This window comes from Rhamphochromis sp. 'chilingali' (assembly GCF_963969265.1).
Source record: "Rhamphochromis sp. 'chilingali' genome assembly, chromosome: 7".
NCBI classification, from domain to species: domain Eukaryota; kingdom Metazoa; phylum Chordata; class Actinopteri; order Cichliformes; family Cichlidae; genus Rhamphochromis; species Rhamphochromis sp. 'chilingali'.
Window position 1 is genome coordinate 16,012,111 of NC_137934.1, and position 21,917 is coordinate 16,034,027.

A 21,917-nucleotide genomic window follows, 5' to 3' on the forward strand; every position below is an offset into this window, starting at 1 on the left:
AGCCATTTGAATGATGCGCTTGTGTGTCATGTGTTTCACTTTTTCCCCACCTTCCATCTATTTTGATTAGTTTGGTCTGAGGTTTGGTTATGCTTTTTTCATGGTACAGCAGTCGTCTCTACACAGAGCCTACGGGGGTTTTCCACCTACACAAACATGCTTGTGTGCAGTCCTCCTAACACCCAACAAACACAGCCCGATGTGATTGACGATGGGCACAGGTCAAACGCTGATTGGCTGAAAGGTGGGGCAGGCCAGGCAAGGCACAGCAGCATGCACCACAAATGTGTGAGGTACAAAAATACTTTAAAAATGAAAAAATACAGCATGAGAAGCACAGATGTTGGCTGTGGTAGTGGTGGTGTTTTTCCTGATGTTAGAACTTTGCTCCTCTCTGCAGCTGGTTGATGGACCGACAACAGCACAAGTGAGAGTAGCCTGCAGACAGATTGTCTGTTGCACTGCCCCCTGGTGACAGTGAACAGTTACAACATGTAGAAACAGTCTGCAAAGATGTCCGTAGGCTGCGAGTTGAACCACTACAAAACTTTGTTGAAGCACTCCAGCTTTCAGCAGTGTGTGCTAGTGTGGAAATAACATGTAGTCCAGCGTTGTACCTGGCTGGTTTCTCATGTTTCTTTGGATTTATCTTATCTCTGTCAGTTTGGATTATCTTGCTTGAACTTTTGTTGGACTTTTCATGCTTCTTCCCTGCAGTACCTGCAGTTTATTCTTAGTTTTCTTTGTTTTCACTACCTGCTTGTCTGGCTCCTGTCTCCATTTCAGCCTGTTTTTAACAGAACTGTAAAACAACAACATCCCACAATCCCGTGTCATTTATTCAAACTGACCCGTGGGGCTTTGTTACAAACACTTGCAGTAGAATATATTCTTTTCCGCCTTATACCCTCCAATGCAACAAATGCAGGAGAAATGAATCAAGCGATGAACCATACACTCATCTCCTATTCCTTTCAAGATGATGGAAAACAGTTTTGTGTCTTTCTTTGCTGCTGTCATAAATCAAAACATGTGCCGTGGCAGGCAGCTGTCAGCCAAGTCCAGTGTAGTAATTAACACACTCATTCATGTTTCCTTACACGTCATCCCTCTTGCGTAGACACGTTTGGTTTCTTACTGGATCCGAGCCTAATTACAATTACTAAAACAGCACTAAACGCAGCAAACATTTGAAAGGATGTTTCAGCACAGCTCAGATTTGCCACACAGCCACATTATTTAGCTGTGCATGATTAATGGTGATTTAAATAAATAAACACATCCTAATTGTTTTGCAGTTACATTCCTTTCTCTCTGTGTGTTTCTGAAACAGGTTTGTAATACAAGATAATAACCCAAATGAAAAAATGCCACAAATTAAAAAGCGGCTCCAACTGTGCTTTTGTTAAGAAGGAGAAAAAAAGCTTTTTGATAAAAGCATGGGACAGCAACGTGGAGGTGAGCAGTGCTGACATCTGAACAATAGCGTGCTTGCTAACGACTGTGATTCAACTAATGCTGTTCAATGCATAATGAGCCACCCAGCACCAGAGATGCTGGCCCTTGTATTCTGCATTTTTATTGATGATGGTAATCTATTTATTTATTTTGGGAAAGAAACTGACCTGCAATGACATTGCTAGTGGGAGTAGTGCATTTTTTCTCTGTCCCATGCTGTCATTCTTTTTTTCTTTTTCATTTTTTAAAAGAAGCTTTGATACTTATAAAATATGAAGCCAATATCAGGCCTCCCTGTCTGCACAGCTGGATGCCTACAGCAGGGAACGCAGCCTGACGCAGGCCAACCTGCCATGCAATAATCGTCACTAATGCCACTAATTATGAATATTGTCGGCTAATGAGTAGATGAAATAAGAGAATTACAGTTCATCGCTAATGAGTTCATCTAATTAGGCCATTAATTAACTCCAGAAGAGGTACATTATGGGAGGGGAACTTTGCTGCGTTTGTAGTGAAATGATGAAAGCCAAAAAAAGGGTTAGACAGAAGAGTCGCACATAAGATGAAAGCACATAAACACATCTTCTGGTCTTCACCCTGTCCGCATTAAATCTTCCAATCAAGGCGTTAGGCTCTTTGTCAGAGGATCACGCCTTAACTGTCTCTACCTTAACTTTCAAGGCATGTGCGAAATACAAGTGGTTTTTAGATTTAGCTGCATGTAAATGTGCGCACAGGCTGATAACGCTGCCTTTCACAGAACCCTTCAAGATTAGTGATACTCCATTGAAATTCTAAACAAACAGTTTTCAAATTCAGTTTTAAGATTGTATGTTAAACTACAAAGCATCAAGTTTTACATTTAAATATTTAAATCTATAATATTTCCACTTTGCACCATAATGTTCACCAGTTAGCCTGGAGAAAGGCTCAAATATAAAAATGAATGAAATTACTACTTTGGCACATATTCAGCTCAATTATAAAGCTATGAAACAATTCAACTGAGTCAGTCGGAATTGGACAATAACCCAAAGTAGCTAAATTCAAATTGATATTATTTCTCTGCTGCTATATTGTGCCCTAAAGACCTCACATAATAATCCTTTGGCCTCTCAGACAGTTCTAGTACAAGGCCAGATAACTGTCGAGAGACTGTGGATTGCCTAAAGGATCAACACCATTCCCCACTTTGTACACCATTACACTTCCTTTAATTGAATTGCAGAAAGTGCGGTTAATTAAGAGATAAATGTTAGGAACACACGAGCAATGAGGGAACAAAAAGACCCCTGATGGTGGACAGCAGAGCCACTGACCTTCTCTGGAGGAATTTCTTTCTTCCTCAAAAACTATGCTGATGCCGCTGCTGTTCACACCACATCCAGCGCCTTTAATTTTTTAGTCAAAAGCAGAACCTGGGGAGTGTTTGGCACATCTGAGGAACAAGGAGAAATTCATCACATTCTCACATCAAAGACACACAGCGGAGACTCATAAGAAGGCTGCCCCCTCCCCCGCAACATTCCTCATGTCAGGACTGTGGCTACATTTTAATGGACTGGAGTTTACCCCAGCTTTTAAGACAGGAAAGTTTTTCATGTAACTAAATGACAAGTGCATTTCACTCATCTGCATGTATTCTGATACAAAATGACCAGCTTTAATGTAAAAACAGCACCTTAGTGAAACATAATATCTGCAGGACATCTTTAACATAGATCATATATGATTTGATGTGAGAGGATACTGAAACACCCAGTGCATACGAGCATGGGAAGAATGCACTGATGGAAGGGCTCTTGTGGGCTTTGAAGTCAGGTCTTTACTGCTGTCAGGCAAAAGTGGAAACCTCACAACCAATGTATTAAAATAAGGATTAACTGGGAACTGTCTACTGAGCGGCAGTGAAACACTACCATTCCAGAAGCTGCTGGATTCAGGTGATATTCAACTTAATCTAATCCAGCCAGCTCAGTAAACTGGCTAGTATTATGTGATAAGAAGGGCATCTCAATGCCAACTCTATTTTTATTGTGTGCAATATATCTATAGTTAGAGCAATTTGTATTTATTACAGCTATTTTGTAACTTTGTAATACAGTGTATAATTAAATTTAGTTCAGTTAGTTACTCTGAAACTTCTTTCTCATTTTTCCATTTTATGCCGCTAAAAGTGTGTGCTGGAAACACTACACATAATTACACCAAAGCTGATGTTTGGTGCAATGTCTGATTGGCAGAGGTGTGGACTCGAGTCACATGACTTGGACTCGAGTCAGACTCGAGTCATTAATTTTATGACTTTAGACTTGACTTGAAAAAATGTTCTAAGACTTGTGACTTGACTTGGACTTTTACACCAATGACTTGGGACTTGAATTGGACTTGAACCGGTTTACTTGAAAAGACTTGATATTTTACCCCAAATATAAAATTTAACATGCATATTATATAGAGATTGAAAATGTGACGTCATTCACGGGTAGAACCGCAAAGGATTCTGGGAACTCGTGGCAAGCGGTACTAGCGCACGCAGGCTTTCAATTAAAATCAGTTATACAGCGATAAAAAGAAACACAAAAATGCCAAGAAGCTGTTGTATTATTAACTGCAATAGCCGGTCGCATGACAGCCACGGGAAGCCGACGGGTAAAGAGATCGGTTGTTATCGGATTACGTCGTTGAAGAGAAATTGTTCAAGCCATGTTTCCGAAGTAACAAAGACGCGACGGATGGCCTGGATTGCAGCCATTCAATGATCAAATATAACGTCCCAGAACCCTCCAGCTCACAGGTTAGTCTGCTCCAAGCATTTACACGAAGGTCAGTGTTTTTTAGTAGTTAATGCGTCATTTTTCTTAACATAATTGGTGATATAGGTTACAAGCAAGTCTGGCGCTGAACAGAAATTGTCGCGCTATGCTCCTTTATTTATTGTGTTTATTGTGCATAAATAGTGAATTGTCCTGACACAATATTGCGTTTCGCTTCTGTTATTATGGTACATTGACAAAAACATATACTTTTATTCACAGGATAAAACAGGTTTTTTGTATCACTAATTGCCCAGTACGATTACAGCATACAATATTATTGTCACTGCTACATTTCTGTGATGGGTACCAGAAATTATTTCCACTACTACCCACTACTACTACTACCCATCCGTCGGTAAACTGTACCTGGGCTTGTTGCAGTGACCTGAAGTTACTAAACTTCATGATCGTATGCGCTCACTCCAAGAACCGTATAATTATAAATATGCATATAAATATGCTACGATGAGATAGCTGACTTCATCTAACTAGCAAATGTTGTCCAGGCTACGTTGGTGATACAGTTTTTTTTAATGTGTATGATATTTTTGTCATGCGATTTTAAAGCTGGTCCTACAACCGCATCCAAGAATAACATGCAGCTTATCTCAGAACTGTCGGTGAAAATTATTCTTGGAGCTAGGTTTAATTGAGCTGCATTTTAAAGAGGTGCAATTTCACAATTTGTGTATATTTTCTAAGTTCACTATTTTGTCATGTGTTGAGAAAAACACAGATTTTAAAATTACATGGTCTAATATTTACATTTAGCATAACTGCAACATTATTTTTTCGTTTTTTTTTTTTAAAGACTGGAAAGGACTTGAAATTCAAAGTTTCAGACTTGTGACTTGACTCGGACTTTTACACCAGTGACTTGAGACTCGACTCTGACTTGCCTGACATTACTTGAGACTTACTTGAGACTTGCAAAACAATGACTTGGTCCCACCTCTGCTGATTGGTAATTATTTCTGATAATAAGCCTCACTCTGATTGCTGTGTTCATTTCTGAATTCCATGAATTCCTGATTGAATCTGAGAAAATATAAATCATCTTTGACTTTGGCATCTTCAGCTCACGCTAACAAGTTTTCTCATCAGATGCTAGTTGAATTTGTCTTTCTGATTCATATCCCTACTGAGTGCACTGCTTCAGAACTCCTTCATCACCAGTGGTAAGACCCCATCTATTAATCCTCCAGGGGTAATCCTCCTTGATTTATTAATTCATAGGGATTTACCCCTTATAAATTATTCCTGTGGTGGGATCAACATGGAGACTCTTTCCTTATATATTTTAATAGGCATCAGATTCTGTGCTTCACACTCTCTGCCTCCTCTGATCAAACTCTGCCTCACCTGGCAGAGTACATCTACACTTTGTTGTTGATATGGACTAAATAGCGTTCAAAGTTTCTTTAGCTTCCTCTGATTACAATGATGCATTTGGGTGCCAGGTGAAATAGAGTGGGTGGTGTGTGAGTGCAGGATGTCGCAGAATAAGATGCGTGTCAAAGAGGAAAGTGGGTGGCTGGGAGCTTTCTGGCTGGACACACTTGGTGTGCCAATGAGCCCTGGTGTCTGCCATCATAATGAACCATCAAGAGAGGGGCTCCAAAGCCCTTAGACAGATGTGAGGGACGGAGAAAGTAACACGGGGTGGGAACAACACAGTGGTTTGTGAACATGAGGCGAAGATGACCGGTGCAGCTGCAGTCTGCCACCAGAAAGGAATAAAGCAACCAGGAAAGATTACATGAATTCACTGTCACCCATGTAGCGTCGATGGCTCAGTGTGGGAGGACAAGAGAGATGTCATTATGCTGTAACTAACTGCAATACTGCTGAAATCACGAGTTCTTTTCTGTATATGTGCAAAAAATCTGCCGATCATATTCTGGTTTATGAACTTCCATTTGTGTACATGTCAGAAAATAGTCAAATAAGTTGTCGCTTGCAATCTCCCACAGCCCATGATGACATCTTTATATAGACAATCCATAGTCCAAACGCAGCTACCCACAATAAACAAAAGTTGGTAAGGAGAAAAAAAAGCGACTTTAAAGGCTGTAACTACAATATTTGATGCTTTAACCTAAATAACAAGTGACATTTTTTAACCCAATAAATGTTTATTAATGATTTCTCAAACATATTTTTAATACGTATATGCTTGCAAAAAAGAATTTGTCCTAGTAATGTTGGCTGTTTGTTTCTACTGTCTGAAACAACCTACCCTATTTAGAAGTATTTCCACTTTCATTATTCAACTTTTGTTTTGACTCGCTGTTTAGTTAGTACTTCTTTGGGGTTTGGGTCAAAAGTATAACCTTTTAATAAGTATTTACCCCCACTCTACCCCCATGTACTTTTGTATTCAGACATCCTCTACTGCTCAAAGGTGTAGCTTCAGGTGGTGCAGCCAGGATAGTGTCCCATTTTATCTGCAAATATGTAGTTGATCATTTAACACTCAACTGAATAAAAATAAAAATGGGCCTTTCTCAAAGGTTTTGATGACGATGAGCTTGCTGGGAAGTCTGTCACTTGTACATCCTGCCTTGTTCTCGATCATTTTTTGGCTGTTCGATGTCAACGATGCAACAAATTGCTTTTCCTCAAGTGTCTTATTGAGTATTTTGTCAGCACAGTGGCATTAAAGTAAGTTTAGAAAGCCAAGGCAAAACAGTGGTGCTTACAAGAGAAAGAGAGAGCAGGATGTATATACCATCAGGGCTTTGGATTTGAGCAGTATTTGAGCAATGGTGATATATATGCACTTATTCTGTAATTTGGAAATAATTGTTGAATGAGGAATTCTATAATAAGTGTCTTTGTTTGGTACAATGACCCTTTTCCAGGTAGTCTGTGAGGATCTGTGATGATTGATTCTCTTTTGCTGCATGCCTACAAACATTACAGTTGGATACAGTTGTCATCCATTTGGATCTGAAGGTTGGATCTGTTTCGGGCTTGTGGTAGCCTAGTTGCGGAAGATGATATATATATAAAAACACCCAGCTCGCCCCTGCGGGCTGTTTATACTTCAAGCTCAGGTCCTCTACCAGAGGCCTGGGACCTTGAGGGTCCTGCGCAGTATCTTAGCTGTTCCCAGGACTGCGCTCTTCTGGACAGAGATCTCCGATGTTGTTCCCGGGATCTGCTGGAGCCACTCGCCTAGCTTAGGAGTCACCGCACCTAGTGCTCCGATTACCACGGGGACCACCGTTACCTTCACCCTCCACATCCTCTCGAGCTCTTCTCTGAGCCCTTGGTATTTCTCCAGCTTCTCGAGTTCCTTCTTTCTGATGTTGCTGTCATTCAGAACCGCTACATCAATTGAGTGTGAGAGGAATTGACCTGAAAGATATATATATATTGTCAAATAATATATAAATAACATGACACATCATTTCACACGGCATTTCTTTAAATTCTTCTGTCATTATGATCCAACCATACAATATGCTTAAAATGGTTAGACATGTATTGCAAAATGTGAGTCAGTGTGATGTTTACGCACACTTGTTTAAGCTTTGTATCAGACAACGATTGTTGCATTTAAGGTTAGGCACAGAAACAATTTTTTTTAGGCCAAACCAACTAGAAAAACACCTTTTGGATTAGACTCCCGTCAATACTACCTTAAGAGGTACACTGACATTCTTTTTAAAAAGAGAAAAGAAAAATGAACGTTTTCTGACATTAGATAATAACTCTGATGGCAGATTTTCTTTTCATAAAAGTTTCAACAAGAGAACTGAAGTTTTTATGTCACTGTCTAAATGATGGGACTTCCCATTTTTCAGTATTCCTGCCTACTCTTTTCTCTAATGATAACTAATGGGAGTTGTCCTTCATCCAACTGTAATTTCAGACATGACAAATGTGCAAATGTGCCTTCTTGCAAACTTGCCCCCGCCTTTTCTCACAGCGGACAGTTTGACAGCGACTGATGCTCAGCGACTTGGCTGCGACTCAGTGCCTTTGAGTGACACCTGTATCATTCGGTGGAAAATTCAGTTTAAAATAAGGTCTGGTTTACATGTATAATTAATTAGGCCCATTTCTCAGTCGAGGCATGGCAGGTAATTATTAATGGCAACTGCTAGTCTGGACAGTAGGTGCCTAAAGAGGAGTGACTTTCCACATCATCTCCAAATGGTATGAAAACAAATTGGTGGTTTTCACAGAGAAAGGGGTCTAGGGAGATAATGAGGAGTATTTTCTGAAAAAAAAAAGGTTAGACTTTTATGATGTATAAAAGCTTTTTAAAAGCTCTTTTGAGAAATCATTCTTGACCACAACTTCTCACATGGCTGGGTTTTGTAGATTAGACCTTCAAATGGGGCTTTTGGCATGGGTTTTCCTCTTGAGCCAAGGCGTCTGAGTGTACTAAAAGACATGTGATGGGGCCTGCCTAATTAGAGAAAGAACATCCTATTCATGTTGACACTGAGCAGGACTGTGGGGGCCTCACCCTAGTGTGATCAGGGTAATTCTTCTGTGCACTTTGACACTTTCCCTCTAAAGTGCATAAGATGAAGACTGGATGTCTTGCCAAACTTCCAAAGTGTTAGGGTGCATTAAAGCTATGTTCAGAACGCATCTTTCTGACTATGAAAAATCTCATGGACAGCACATCAACAAGATTAGTGTAATAAAACATTATTTTGCCAAGTATAATTCAGTCAGAATGCAGAGTGGATTTTGCATTGTTATGAGGGAATTGTTAGCCTTAGTGGTTCAGTTTTATCTTTGGACATAGGATGTTTTTGGGTAAAAAATGGCTGATATAAATGTTGGATATCAGGCAAAGTTATAGTGGATGTCAACCAATATTATGAAGGTTAAGCACCGTCTATACATTACAAAAGCAGCTTATGCATATTACCGTTGCTTTCAGTGAGCAGATAAATGGTAAAGAAGACTCAAGGACTCACAGGGCTTTGCAGTTGAATAAAGTGCATTAGCATCTACTGAAATAATTTCCTCTCATGCAGTCCAGTCCAGATAACAATAGTTATAAATCTAACTATAAAATCATAAAAATCAAAAAATATATGTGATTTAAATTTGACACCTTTCAAGGATGTCTTCTTGGGCGTGGTGTCTGGTATTTTTTAGATTGCTTTGTGCTGAGACCGTTCAGTTCATTTGCTCCTGGTCTGCTCCTGACCTCCTGAAGTTGTCAAAACTTCTATAGAAAGATAGAAACCTGGTTGGAAGTGTTACAGAGATTCTTGGGAAGATTATCCAGGAATGGGAAATCAGGTGTTTTCTGTTTTGTTGTTATTCTTTGTTTCGTATTATAGGCAGACTTGTACAACTTTATCATCACATTTTGTGTAGAAAGAAAATTACTGCATTTCTGACAGCAGTAAAAGATGAATAATGATTTTCAGGTAGGCTGATAAAGTAGAGCTGTGGCTGCTCAGTGTTGGTTCTTATATGGAGATTAGTGAGATTGTCAGAAATGCAAAACATCCGGGAACTGTGTTATTTGTGAGTGTGTGTCCATTCTTTGTTTAGCCTATGACCTGATCACAACAGTAAAACTGCAACACACAGTGCACCTCTAAAATGCAATTTCTTTTGACAGGAAGTCAAACATATTTGAATAGAATTCCCTTAACCTTTGAAATAGACAAAATGGACTGAGGGAAAATGTGCCGTTACTGTTGCAAGACAGTGGTGTGGTGTCAGAAGCAACCGAAGAAACGGTGGAGAAACTTATTTCAGGTTGCAGAAATTTACCTGGTAAGGTGTGATTAATCTTGGAGAAGGGATTGTTTGAATCCAGTTCATCTTTTCTTAAAGCTAACCAAGTAGTTTCGTTGCTTGACGGTGACTAAAGAGCAATGGAAAAGAAGCATCAGAAATGAAGGTGTACTGCACTTCTGGTTAGAAGTCATCTACTTATACTTTACTATCTGCCACTATTTAGTCACGGTAGGTGAATTTGAAAAGCAAGAATATAATTGGATCAAATTAGACCTGAGAATTGTACGTGTAAATTAAATAGTTAACTCCTTCAATCCCCAAAGCGTGAGTTGAAGTTAAACTTTCTCTGGCTTCAGAACTCAACTCAGAAACACTTTTTAGATCGCTCCACTTTTTTTTAAAAAAAGAGCAAAGGTCAAAACAAATTTAATGGGATATAACTTAGTTTCTTTAGAGATTCCAACACTCAAGTAAAGCTATACTAGAGGTAAGAGCAATACTCTGTATGAGTTTCTTCCTCCTTCATTTTGAGATATAAATTCATTTCTGTGAAAACAAGGTTTGTTCAAGGTTACTGTGGCTTCTTTCATGAATAACAGACAAGTTATTAAATGGCTGCTGTGCCTGTGCCACAGAAAAACAGCCTACTCATAAAGGGATCGTTTGAAGTTACATTGTGATGCTCTCTCATTGTTATTTAATGAACTTGGTTCATTTTTCCTCCAGCAAAATCCATTAAAATCAATCATTTTTACCCCCTTTTCTCGTCTTGGTTTTTTCTTTTTTTCACCTCCTGCAATCACACTTTAGCGCAGGAGATGAGAGAAAAATCTCAGAGGCTGAGAAAAAGTAAATCAACTAATCTTACCATTGCCTTCATTCAGATCCAATTCATTACTTGAGAATATTGAGTAGAGTGAGCAGCAAGTCAGCCAATCCGCTCAACACCTACTGTCACGGTTCTGGGTCCGTTGGACCCAGTATTTTGAGTTTATTGTGTTTGATTTAAGTTTGCATCAGGGATTGTGTTCTTGTTCTCTTGTCGTGTTATGGTGATGAATATGATGTCTATTATGAGAGTTCCATGTTTCTGTTTGTCTGGGTTTAAGATGTGGGCTTAGTTTCATATGTCATTTCCTGTCTGTCTCTCTATGTCGAGCCTGCGTGTGATGTTTTATTGTGAAGGTCTGCGTCTTATGTGAGTGTTCAGTTTTACCTCTGTCTCGTCTTACGGATTATTCCCAGCTGTGTCCACCACCTGTGTGTAATTCCCGTGTTTCTCTGTGTGTATTTAAGTCGTGTCCTCCGTCATTGTAGTTGCTGGTCCGTCTGTGTAACCACCGTGTCTCGCTCGTGTGTTCACCCTGCTGTTAACCATCGTCTGCTTCTGCTCGCCCTGCTTCATGTTCTGGTTTCTGCGCTATAGTTTAGCTGTTTCCCTGTATAGTTTAGTTCGAGCTCCATTTGCTGTTTGTCCTCATTTTGTGTTCAATAAACCACCTTCACCTCTCCACTACTGCCTGCGTTTGGATCCCCCTTCCTTTCCTCCACACGGCTCCTCTCACTCGCCGTGACAGTACGGACCAGCCACAAGATGGATCCAGCAGCTTTGTCTGGAGAGAGCGACCTCGCATGCATCCGACGCCTGATGGACTGGGTAACCCACACCACCAACGCAAGGGCAAGAGTGGTGGGGTTAAAAGCCATCGAGGCAATCCTGGAAGGAAATCCCTACCTCTGCCAGCTTAAGGGAGTTTCAGGCTTAATCTGCAACCTGCATAAAGCCCGGGGGGTGGTGCGAGCTCGGGAATCCACAGACTTTGTCCAGCAGCAGCGGACTACGGCCGCCCTGGAACAGTCACGTCAGCTTCTCCTGCCGGAGGTTTTGCCCGGCCCGCCGGAGGTTTTGCCCGGCCCGCCGGAGGTTTTGCCCGGCCCGCCGGAGCAGTCGGCAGGGAGGAAGCGACGTTCGCGTCACCGGCGTGGCACCCCACAGCCGGACTTCAGGATGTCAAAACAGTCGGCTGTGGTGGGTGAAGCAGACACTCTTTTTGTTCCTTTTTACCCAGATGCTAGGTCTATTTCTTCTGGAGCTATTTTTTGTGTCTCCTCTAAACATGATAAGGATTTCTCCGTCTCACCCATGACCATTGCTCCTAAGACTGCCTTTGTTGAGCCGACTTTTCGTGCTAATGACTATGTTCACGCTGTTGTTCCCATGCCCGGAGTAGCTGAGCCTAGCACTACGAACATAGGGAATTTAAGTGTCAGGGAAGCTTTCTTGTCTCTGTCAGTTCCTTCAGGGAAAGCTATAAACCTTTCTGAAACTGGTTTTTCTGACCATATTGTTCCATCCTTACTTTCACCTCAGTCTGTAGCCCAGCTGCCCTCAGTTCAGTCTGTAGCCGCTTCACTGCCTATAGCTCTGTTGCCACCAGTTCAGCTGTCTGCCCACTCATTAACCCAGCCATCATCCTCGAAGCCTCATCACAAGCAGGGAACACACTTCATACAAACTTTAGCTGGTTCACTTAAGCTGGCCGTCTCAGAGACAGTTGCTCCCTCTAGGGCCTCCCCAGAGGCTGGGTGTCAGTCACCAGCCAACTCTGGACCCCTAGAGGTCAAGACACCAGCACCAGCAGCCTCACCGGAGAACTCACCTGAACAGTCTCGGCTCTCAGCACCCCCTGAGAGCTCAAGTGAGTTCACCCGTCCGCCTCAGTCCTCTGCTGAGTGTATTGGGGAACACTTCCAGCCCTCTGAGGACTGTATCCCACTGTTGCTGCCTGAGTCTAGCCACGGTGCTGCTCAGTCCCAGCCAGTGTCCACACTGGCAGAGGTCTCCGTACCTGCTGCTTCAGAGACTGCTTTCACTGGAGGGCCTGAGGAGCCCGTCCAGTCTCAAGTCATGTTAGCTGGGGGTTCAGGTGAACCCAGCCAGCATCCTGCCTCGTCGGCTGGAGGGCCTGAGGAGCCCGGCCAGCCTCAAGTGTCTTCTGCTGGGGGTTTAGGAGAACCCAGCCAGCCTCAAGTGTCGTCTGCTGGAGGGCCCGAGGAGCCCACCCAGCACCACGCCTCGTTAGCTGACGGTCCTGGAGGACCCAGCCAGCACATCTCCACATCACCTCCTGCAGCGTCGCTGCCGTCAGGTTCCGCAGCCGTTCCGCTGCCGTCAGGTTCCGCAGCCGTCCCGCTGCCGTCAGGTTCCGCAGCCGTCCCGCTGCCGTCATCCACGCCTGGTCCAGCCTCCGCTTCTGTCTCGTCGCCGTCATCCACGCCTGGTCCGGCCTCCGCTTCAACCTCAGTCTCGCCTGGTCCGGCCTCCGCTTCAACCTCAGTCTCGCCTGGACCGGCCTCCGCTTCAACCTCGGTCTCGCCTGGTCCGGCCTCCGTGTCTTCAGCTTCGTCTGGTCCGGCCTCCGTGTCTTCAGTCTCGTCTGGTCCGGCCTCGGCTCCGCCTTCGTCTGGTCCCGCCTCGTCTGATCCTGCGGTTGCCACACCGCCGTCGGAGCCAGCTCGACCCGTTCTGCCTCGCCGTTTTCCGGGCCTCTAAGATGGCATCATGGCCTTCGGGGACGGCCTCCGGAAAGAGTTCGTCGCCGCCGCTGGCATCGCGGCCGTCCTCCGGACCTGCTCGGTGGCCGCCACTACCTTCCAAGTGGTCGGCCTCCAGAACTGTTTGCCCGTCGCCGCCGGTGCCGTGTGCACGGTCGGTCCCCAGAACTGTTTGCCCGTCGCCGCCATTGCTGTGTGCATGGTCGGCCCCCTGACTGTGTTATGGACTAGTGAACAGTCGTGTTTTGGTTCTGGACTCTCGTGCTCCTGGTTTTTTGTGTTTCGGGCCCTCCTTCCTGGGCCCCCTCCGCCCGCCCTGGCTTGGTGCTTGTGCTTTTTGTTTGGGGCTGTCGGGAGCCAGCCCTTTGAGGGGGGGTACTGTCACGGTTCTGGGTCCGTTGGACCCAGTATTTTGAGTTTATTGTGTTTGATTTAAGTTTGCATCAGGGATTGTGTTCTTGTTCTCTTGTCGTGTTATGGTGATGAATATGATGTCTATTATGAGAGTTCCATGTTTCTGTTTGTCTGGGTTTAAGATGTGGGCTTAGTTTCATATGTCATTTCCTGTCTGTCTCTCTATGTCGAGCCTGCGTGTGATGTTTTATTGTGAAGGTCTGCGTCTTATGTGAGTGTTCAGTTTTACCTCTGTCTCGTCTTACGGATTATTCCCAGCTGTGTCCACCACCTGTGTGTAATTCCCGTGTTTCTCTGTGTGTATTTAAGTCGTGTCCTCCGTCATTGTAGTTGCTGGTCCGTCTGTGTAACCACCGTGTCTCGCTCGTGTGTTCACCCTGCTGTTAACCATCGTCTGCTTCTGCTCGCCCTGCTTCATGTTCATGTTCTGGTTTCTGCGCTATAGTTTAGCTGTTTCCCTGTATAGTTTAGTTCGAGCTCCATTTGCTGTTTGTCCTCATTTTGTGTTCAATAAACCACCTTCACCTCTCCACTACTGCCTGCGTTTGGATCCCCCTTCCTTTCCTCCACACGGCTCCTCTCACTCGCCGTGACACCTACTAATAAACACAGGCGCGTATGTAAGCGGAGGAAATATTGAAAGAGCTTGCATTCAGATCACAGCTGCCCCTTACCTTTGTTGTGGATGGCAAATGCCATTTGGATAAATGCTTGACACACGTTGGTGTTTTAACCCAAATTACCCCTATGCCTCAGATCTCTCAATTGCCTAATTAACAGGGGGGATAGTCTAAAGCCTTTCAAGTTCTGCACTTTAAACAAAGCCGGTGAGCAATATAGTGAGTCTGTTCTTCATTTGTGCACCTGGAGGGAAGAATGGAAGTAATATAAGGAGCGGTATTGCCATCACTGTGAAGCAGACTTTCGGGAGGGACATGGCCTGTGAATTAGATCTTCCTGCTGTTGCTCATTTTTTGTCAGTGCTTGAGGATATTTGTGGCCCAATCTCCATTAAGGGTGCATAAAAGAAATTCACAAGAGAAATCAGCAAAATGTGACAATGTCTTGATTTGTCTTTTGACTGTCTTGTAAAAGTAAGTTAATGATACTGAAATGAGGTATTATTAAGGTAAATATATGTAGGTGTAAGTAGTAAATGGATAGTAAGACAGAAATAGTATGAAGTACATAGATTGTCCTTTTAACCTTAACTTTCATCTTTTCCAACCACTAACTTTATCCATCCATCCATCCATTCGCTTCTACTTATCCTTTTCAGGGTCGCTGGAGCCTATCCCAGCTGTCATAGGGCGAGAGGCAGGGTGCACCCTGGACAGGTCGCCAGTCGGTCTCTAACACACAGAGATAAACAACCATTCACGCTCACATTCACTCCCGCATTCATACCTATGGGCAATTTAGATTAATCAAATAACCTACCCCCACTAACTGCATGCCTTTGGACGGTGGGAAAAGGCTGGAGTACCCGGAGGGAACCCTTGCAAACATGGGGAGAACATGCAAACTCCACACAGAAAGACCCCGGCCTGATGGTGGAATTGAACTCAGGACCTCCGAAAACCACATTGTTCCTCATGTATCCGAGGTTCGCTAAGAACGGACTCTCCTTTCCAACACCATGTCATAGACTTTCCCAGGGAGGCTCAGGAGTGTGATCCCCCAATAGTTGAAACACACCCTCTGGTCCCCAGGGGCTCTGCCACCAAGAAGTTGTTTAACTGCCTAGTGACCTAGTAAAATGCTGTATTATGTAGTTTAGTACAGTTTAGTGTACAGTAAACTGTATTAAACTACATTACTGTGGTGAAATTTAAGGTGATCCAAAGTGGCTGTGTTGTACATGGTTATTGTAGCGTTACATCAAGAGTATCAGACATCAGTTTATATTCAAACTAATGGTGCTAATTAGATTCAGTAACCAAATTATATATTTTTACTAGGTTTGCGATGAGCCATACATCCTATGAAACATCTGTTCATATATTGTTGAATTCAGCTGGCTAAATTCACAAAGAGCTGAAGATATTGGAGGACAGCTCAGCTGAAAAGTCAACATCAGTCATGACTAAAACGTCACTTTCACTACTATATGAGCTACCTGACTGACTGTGACAGCTCTGTCTCTGTGTCGAGTGTCTGGGTCTGTCTGACCCTTCACCTCTTGTAGTTTCTTTTGCTGCTTGTTCCAGGACAAAGCTCTTCTTTTCTTTCATGTCTTTACATAAGTTGGTGGTGTTCCCACGTCACGGTTTGCAGTGTTTTCATTTACAGCAGTAAAGTACCTCTACACCTTGCTCTGCTGTTTCACTCGCTGCAGCCTGTATGGTTCTTCTCGTTGTCTCTAAGTCACGTGATCGTGAACACAGCAGAGCAGCTAGGGGGGAGCGGAGCAAAGTGTGTCTGCACGAGAGGCGTTTAGCATTGATCAGATACCAGCATTAGATCAATACTATCTATATGTGGATAGATCCGCTCTACCCTACCAGAGAACAAGGAATGTCAATGTAATTCAACAAAAGCCAAAATAACCACTGGCAAAGTAATTTAAACTTTAAGTGGCATGACTGAAGTGACTACCAATGGGGCAAGAGGATGAAGAGCCAGTCGTTTTATATGTGGACCAGGCTTTAGACTCATTATTTTAACCATTCCAGTTTAAAATCATGACTTTTCAGTAGCAAATACATCACGCCACAACATCATTAACATCAGTTCCTAACTGATAAGTTAGGAGCCTCTTCCTTTGGACAGAGTAATGCATCTTTTTTTTAATTATCTATTTTTATTACAAATTATATCAGTAAGGAAGCTGACTAAATATTCACTGATAATTTATGGGACAGGGGTGGGATTAAATAAGTGTATACTTCTTCCCACTCCCTTTCAACATGTAAATTAATCAGAATGTTTTTTTGTATGTAATTTGTATAGTATATTTTTTTTTTCTCTCATTTCTCTCATTTCTTTTCTAAATGTACTTGTATATTGTTGAAATAAATTACCAATCAATCAATCAATCAATTATATTTTTGGACAGTTTCAGTGTGTTCTCCATTTGATTGCACTTTTCTATTGTAGTTGCTGTACTTGAAAATAAGTCAGTTAGGTATAATTCAAGCCTCATGCTAAAACCTCGAACAGATATTGCCACTGCAAAGTTTCTATTCCTCCAAATGATAGCCCTGAGGCTCAGGTAGGTATCTTTAGATGTCAGTTAGCTTGGTGGTTACTGCTTTTTCTCACTTTGCTGTGGATGCTCATGCTGTGCACCCCAGTGGCTAGCACCATCACCTCATAGCAAAACTCTACTGTTTGTTTGGTTTTCAGTAGCTCTGTTGGATCTGGAAACTGTTAAAATAAGAGCATAGCTTGTAGCTTACTTCTTTTTACGTCTTTATATGTCATTATATTTACTAAAAAAATACAAATTTGGTATTTTTTATTCCCAGCATTATTACACGGGATATATTTTGGTCCAAAACTAAAACTACAGAAATTCTTACTAGAGTACAAGAACCTGTGGTCAGATTTTAAGCTGTGGATTTTACCAGTTTGCACATGAATGCATGCTGAAAAGCCTTCAGAAGAATCTTTCATACTGACACTTAAATCACCTGATACCTTGTTATTGTCCAGGAGAATGGAAATGAAAGGTGTAAAATGTAAGTGAACAAAGAGAGTTGAGAAAATAAAAGAAAAAATCCCTCTGGGTGTAGAAGATACATTTACAGATGTCTTTGATGTCTCCGAATATTATAACTCTTCACTTATTCATATTCTTCATCTTTGTTTGCCAACCACACTTGATTATTTTTTAAACCACTACTACAGTTACTCACTACACCAGGTCTTTTAATGACTCTGTTTTATCTCACAAGGTACAGTGAAACTTTAACTAAAAGAAAGACAGATGCTGAAAAAGCATTAAAGCAACACAACCAGAGCCAGCCAACCACTGAATGCAACAATGTGAAAAGTGATAGAAATCAATACTGCATTTCAACTTATCCCCCCTCAAGGATGTTAGAAAGAAAGGATAACTGAGCAGCAGCAGGGGGCTTAACATGGGAAAAGCAACCAGATAATTGAAGGGAAAAGAGCTGAAACAGACTCCGTGTGCATGTCCTACCAAGGAGAGATTGAGGTGACGGAGAAAAATACCTCTCTAGTTGTTTTCAAATAATTATAGGAACACTTGAGATGTACCTTAAAAAAACAGAAAAACAGAAAAAGCGAGCAACCGCAAATGAAACACATTACATGGATCATCTTGATGAAACTGGACAAATGTATAATTTAATATTACAGGTGTGGGATAGCCACAGAGGGAACTGTAGTATACTATTCATTCATTTCAGTGAAGCACATATGTGTTCATCTCAGACCAAACAAGACATATTATTAACCAACACCAGTACTCTTACATAATTAAAAGTAATTGGCTGAAAGTCACGTGTTAACAGATTGGTCTGTTGCTGATTATTCATGTACCTAACAACTGATTACATGGAAAATTTGCTTCCCTAAAATCTCTGAAAAATGAGAGTAAAACTGTTGAAGCAAGGTGAATTTTCACTAATGGCTTCACTTTGCTTGTAATTACTCAAAGACCTTTGTTTTTGGTTCCAAATAACTTGGTTTGACAGTCAATTTAAAGTTTGGTTAAACTCTGTATAAAGAAAACAATAAAACTGATAAACTGATAAAAGGTAAAAACTGATAGGAGGGGGGAAAAAGTTTTTGAGAAGAAGAGGAAATTTTTGTCCAACAGATGTTTTTTGAGATAAAAAGAAAGAAATATCCAAGTGGCTGGAGTTTTAGAAGATAAATAATTGTTTTTGCACACTTCAGGAAATTACGTCCCTAAAGTCTGAAAATGTAGTCCCTGAACAATCATATGTTGGTGCACAGGAATCGCCCCCGATGCATACAGAGTGATCATTATGTTTTTACACAAAGCAGGTCTGGTGAGACCTAACCAGACAGAGTGACATGACTATGCAGTGACAAAATGTCATACAAAGAGTTGCAATGAAACACCACCTCTCTATATCCCCTCTCCCCCACATACAAGGCAAATAAATCCATAAGCACCGTGTTGGAGCTCGCTGCCATTTTCTGCTGTCACTATCATTTTATTCCCCCGTTAATATTCCCTGCCTCACTCTCTGTCTCTCTTTCCCGCAGGCCTTGCTCGCCACATTTGCTCCACAAGCATAATATCCACCTGCTTTTGTCACACTGCCAAACATTTCATCTCCAGCATGGGGCAGGCAGGTATGGGCCGTAATTGAAATTCTAAACAGTAAACTGTGTGTAAACATACACTACAAGAGCACATGTGTATCTCTAAATATAGATATATAAATACATTTGGCAAGTTCCTGATGGATCCATTCTAACGCCATGATACAGGCACTCTCCTGTTGACAAATGTATGCGTTGCTGCTGTGGACCATAGTGGTGACATGATTAACACTGAGCAGAAAGAGAGTAGAGGATGATACTGCTAAAGGATATGTCAGGATGTTTATTATTGAAAAGGGACTGCAAGTATTCTGGTGGTGTTGCTTTGGAGGACTAGTTGAAAATGACAGGAGCTTTTGTAATCAAAGGTCATAAAACTCTCTTTGGAGTGGGTGAAAACAGAAACGGATTTAAATTAATATTAGTTGTTCCTCAAGATTGAAAACTAAGGGGGACGGAGCCTTTTGGTCTCTGTCACCAAAATGACTCTGTGGACTACTTTTTAAATTTTCTTTATAAAGGCTATACTCTAGATTATTTTATTTTGATAATTCCTAGTCCTTGTTCTACAATGCTTTGTGACTTTATGTCTGAGAAAAGTGTTTAAAAATTATACTCGCAATCACCTGCTAGCAAAAAATAAAATAAAATACATCATATGACCTGGGCGTGGTTGCTGTTAAAAGCATGGCTTCCCTTTTATTTTAAAGTATAATTTACTCAAATTCATCTAAGTCATAAATCAGGCCATGTAAAATTAAACTAAGACAAAGCACAAGAAGTTTTAATTCATCATAGGAATTATAAATGGATTGACAGGTTACAGCTTGCCAAGCAGAAGTCAAGCTGAAATAAAAGAAAAGAAAATGACAGAAGTGACAGCTACAGTAACAAGGCTACAGTAACAAGGCAAGGCATGGACCAAAACTTTAACATTATCAAACTGAAAGGGTAAATCACATTTCAAAATGTGATGGATAGTTAAAAAGTATGGTGTGTAAAATCTCACCACTAGATGTCAGAAGATGTTTTCCTACCCACTCGGTTTAAGCGCTACCTATGTGGCTGTGGCTACCGTTCATCCGTAGTGAGTGCAGGCTGTCCACTCTTTACCTCAACTGGTGTCTGTTTCTATTTAGGAGAAATAGATAGGAGTCTGATTTGAGTCCCTCATCTGGGACTCTCCTCAGCTCTTACTGGAACAGTGGCGCGGCTGCCCCTCTGTTGGTCTTCCATGGTCTCTTGTGTTCTGGGGGCCTCTGGATGTCTGGAGTTTTGATCTCCTCCATACCTGCTTCACACCCTGGAGGACGGGGCTGTGGCCCCCCCACACTCCCTAGCAGATCGTTACATGGAGAAACCTTTGGAATGCAAGCGCGCTGATCCACACAGGTATGCACACGGGTGTTCACTGCTCGTAGACCCAAATTACACCTTTCTTGGCTGCTACTTCGAAGCACATCTGTCCTGCGTGCTGCACAACAACATTGAATATTTAGTATTTACTGCTGTTTACACTTAGCTAGATTAATGCGATGGTGTTGTGTTTAGTATGTTGCTTTGTTTTTTTTTTGTCTTTTTTTGCTTGTTTTCTATTCTTCTCTCAACAGGTGATCCAGGAGATTTTTATTTTTTTTCTCCCCCCCTTTCTCACTGTCCCTCTCCCCTTCTGTTTTTCCTTTCTTTCCTCTTTCTTTCTCCCTTTCCTATCCCTCACTCATGTCTGTCCCGTCTGTAACATCTGAAAATAAAATATAATAAATAATAAAAACAAAGATCGACCAAATGGACCAATACGGCAATGCCACGATGATCCATTTGGCAAAGTAAATCCATTGGGTATCCTTGTTGGTCTTCAGACAACAATTCTGATGGCTAAAGAACCAAATGGGACAGGGGGAAAAAAAATGATTTGAGTTGATGAGTTAGGAAAGCTCACTTCTAGCTGATGACAGCAATACTGTGGTGAGTCATTTGAGAATATGCTGAACTTTTCCATCCACAAGTGTTGCTGTGTTTGCCTCTGCTATCTGCTGTTAGCTAGCATTAATGAAACTTTCTTTTAACTGGATCTTTTAACTGGAACTGGACCTGGTCACTTAGCGAATAAATGTTCATATGATGCACGAATGCATATCAAATTATTTATCAGGAGGAAAGTGGGATTTTTTAGGAGACTTGAGCCTAATATTAGCTGATATAATGTTAGCTGGCATAATGGTTTTGTTTAGCGGCTTGTTGTCAGCTGCCCAGAAACAGAACGGTTGCATGTCTCATTTGGGAATAATGAACACGTTTATGCTAGCGCTGTCAGCGGTAATCTTGTTAAAATGACATTAACTCCATAACCGCATTAACGCGAAGAATCTCTGTTAGCGAGTGGATGAAACCAATGAAACCAATGCCCACTCATATGTTTTTAATTGATTAATTCTAAGTTTATGAGAACATCAACTTTTTGGAAGATGTAATTACAAACTAATCAGTGTATTTATATGCAGTACAATATTCTTTTTCTTTTATTAACCTTAAAAATTACTTACTGCACTTTTCAAAAAAGGAAAAAAATTATAATTTAGGGATAACAGGGCAAAAAAATGGACAATAAAATAAATAGACCTAATTGTAGACTTAGCTGGTATTAAGAAATATTTTTGTCCATAGAACAAATGA

General features: G+C 41.7%; 1 long non-coding RNA gene across 1 annotated transcript; it reads left to right on the top strand.

Annotated features, from left to right (window-relative positions):
- Positions 1 to 3,704: 3,704 nt before the first annotated feature.
- On the top strand, positions 3,705 to 21,112 carry LOC308399766. The gene is made up of 3 exons (XR_013972254.1): positions 3,705 to 4,258; positions 19,185 to 19,274; positions 20,384 to 21,112. It is a non-coding gene; the product is annotated as an uncharacterized lncRNA (long non-coding RNA).
- The last annotated feature ends 805 nt before the right edge of the window (positions 21,113 to 21,917 follow it).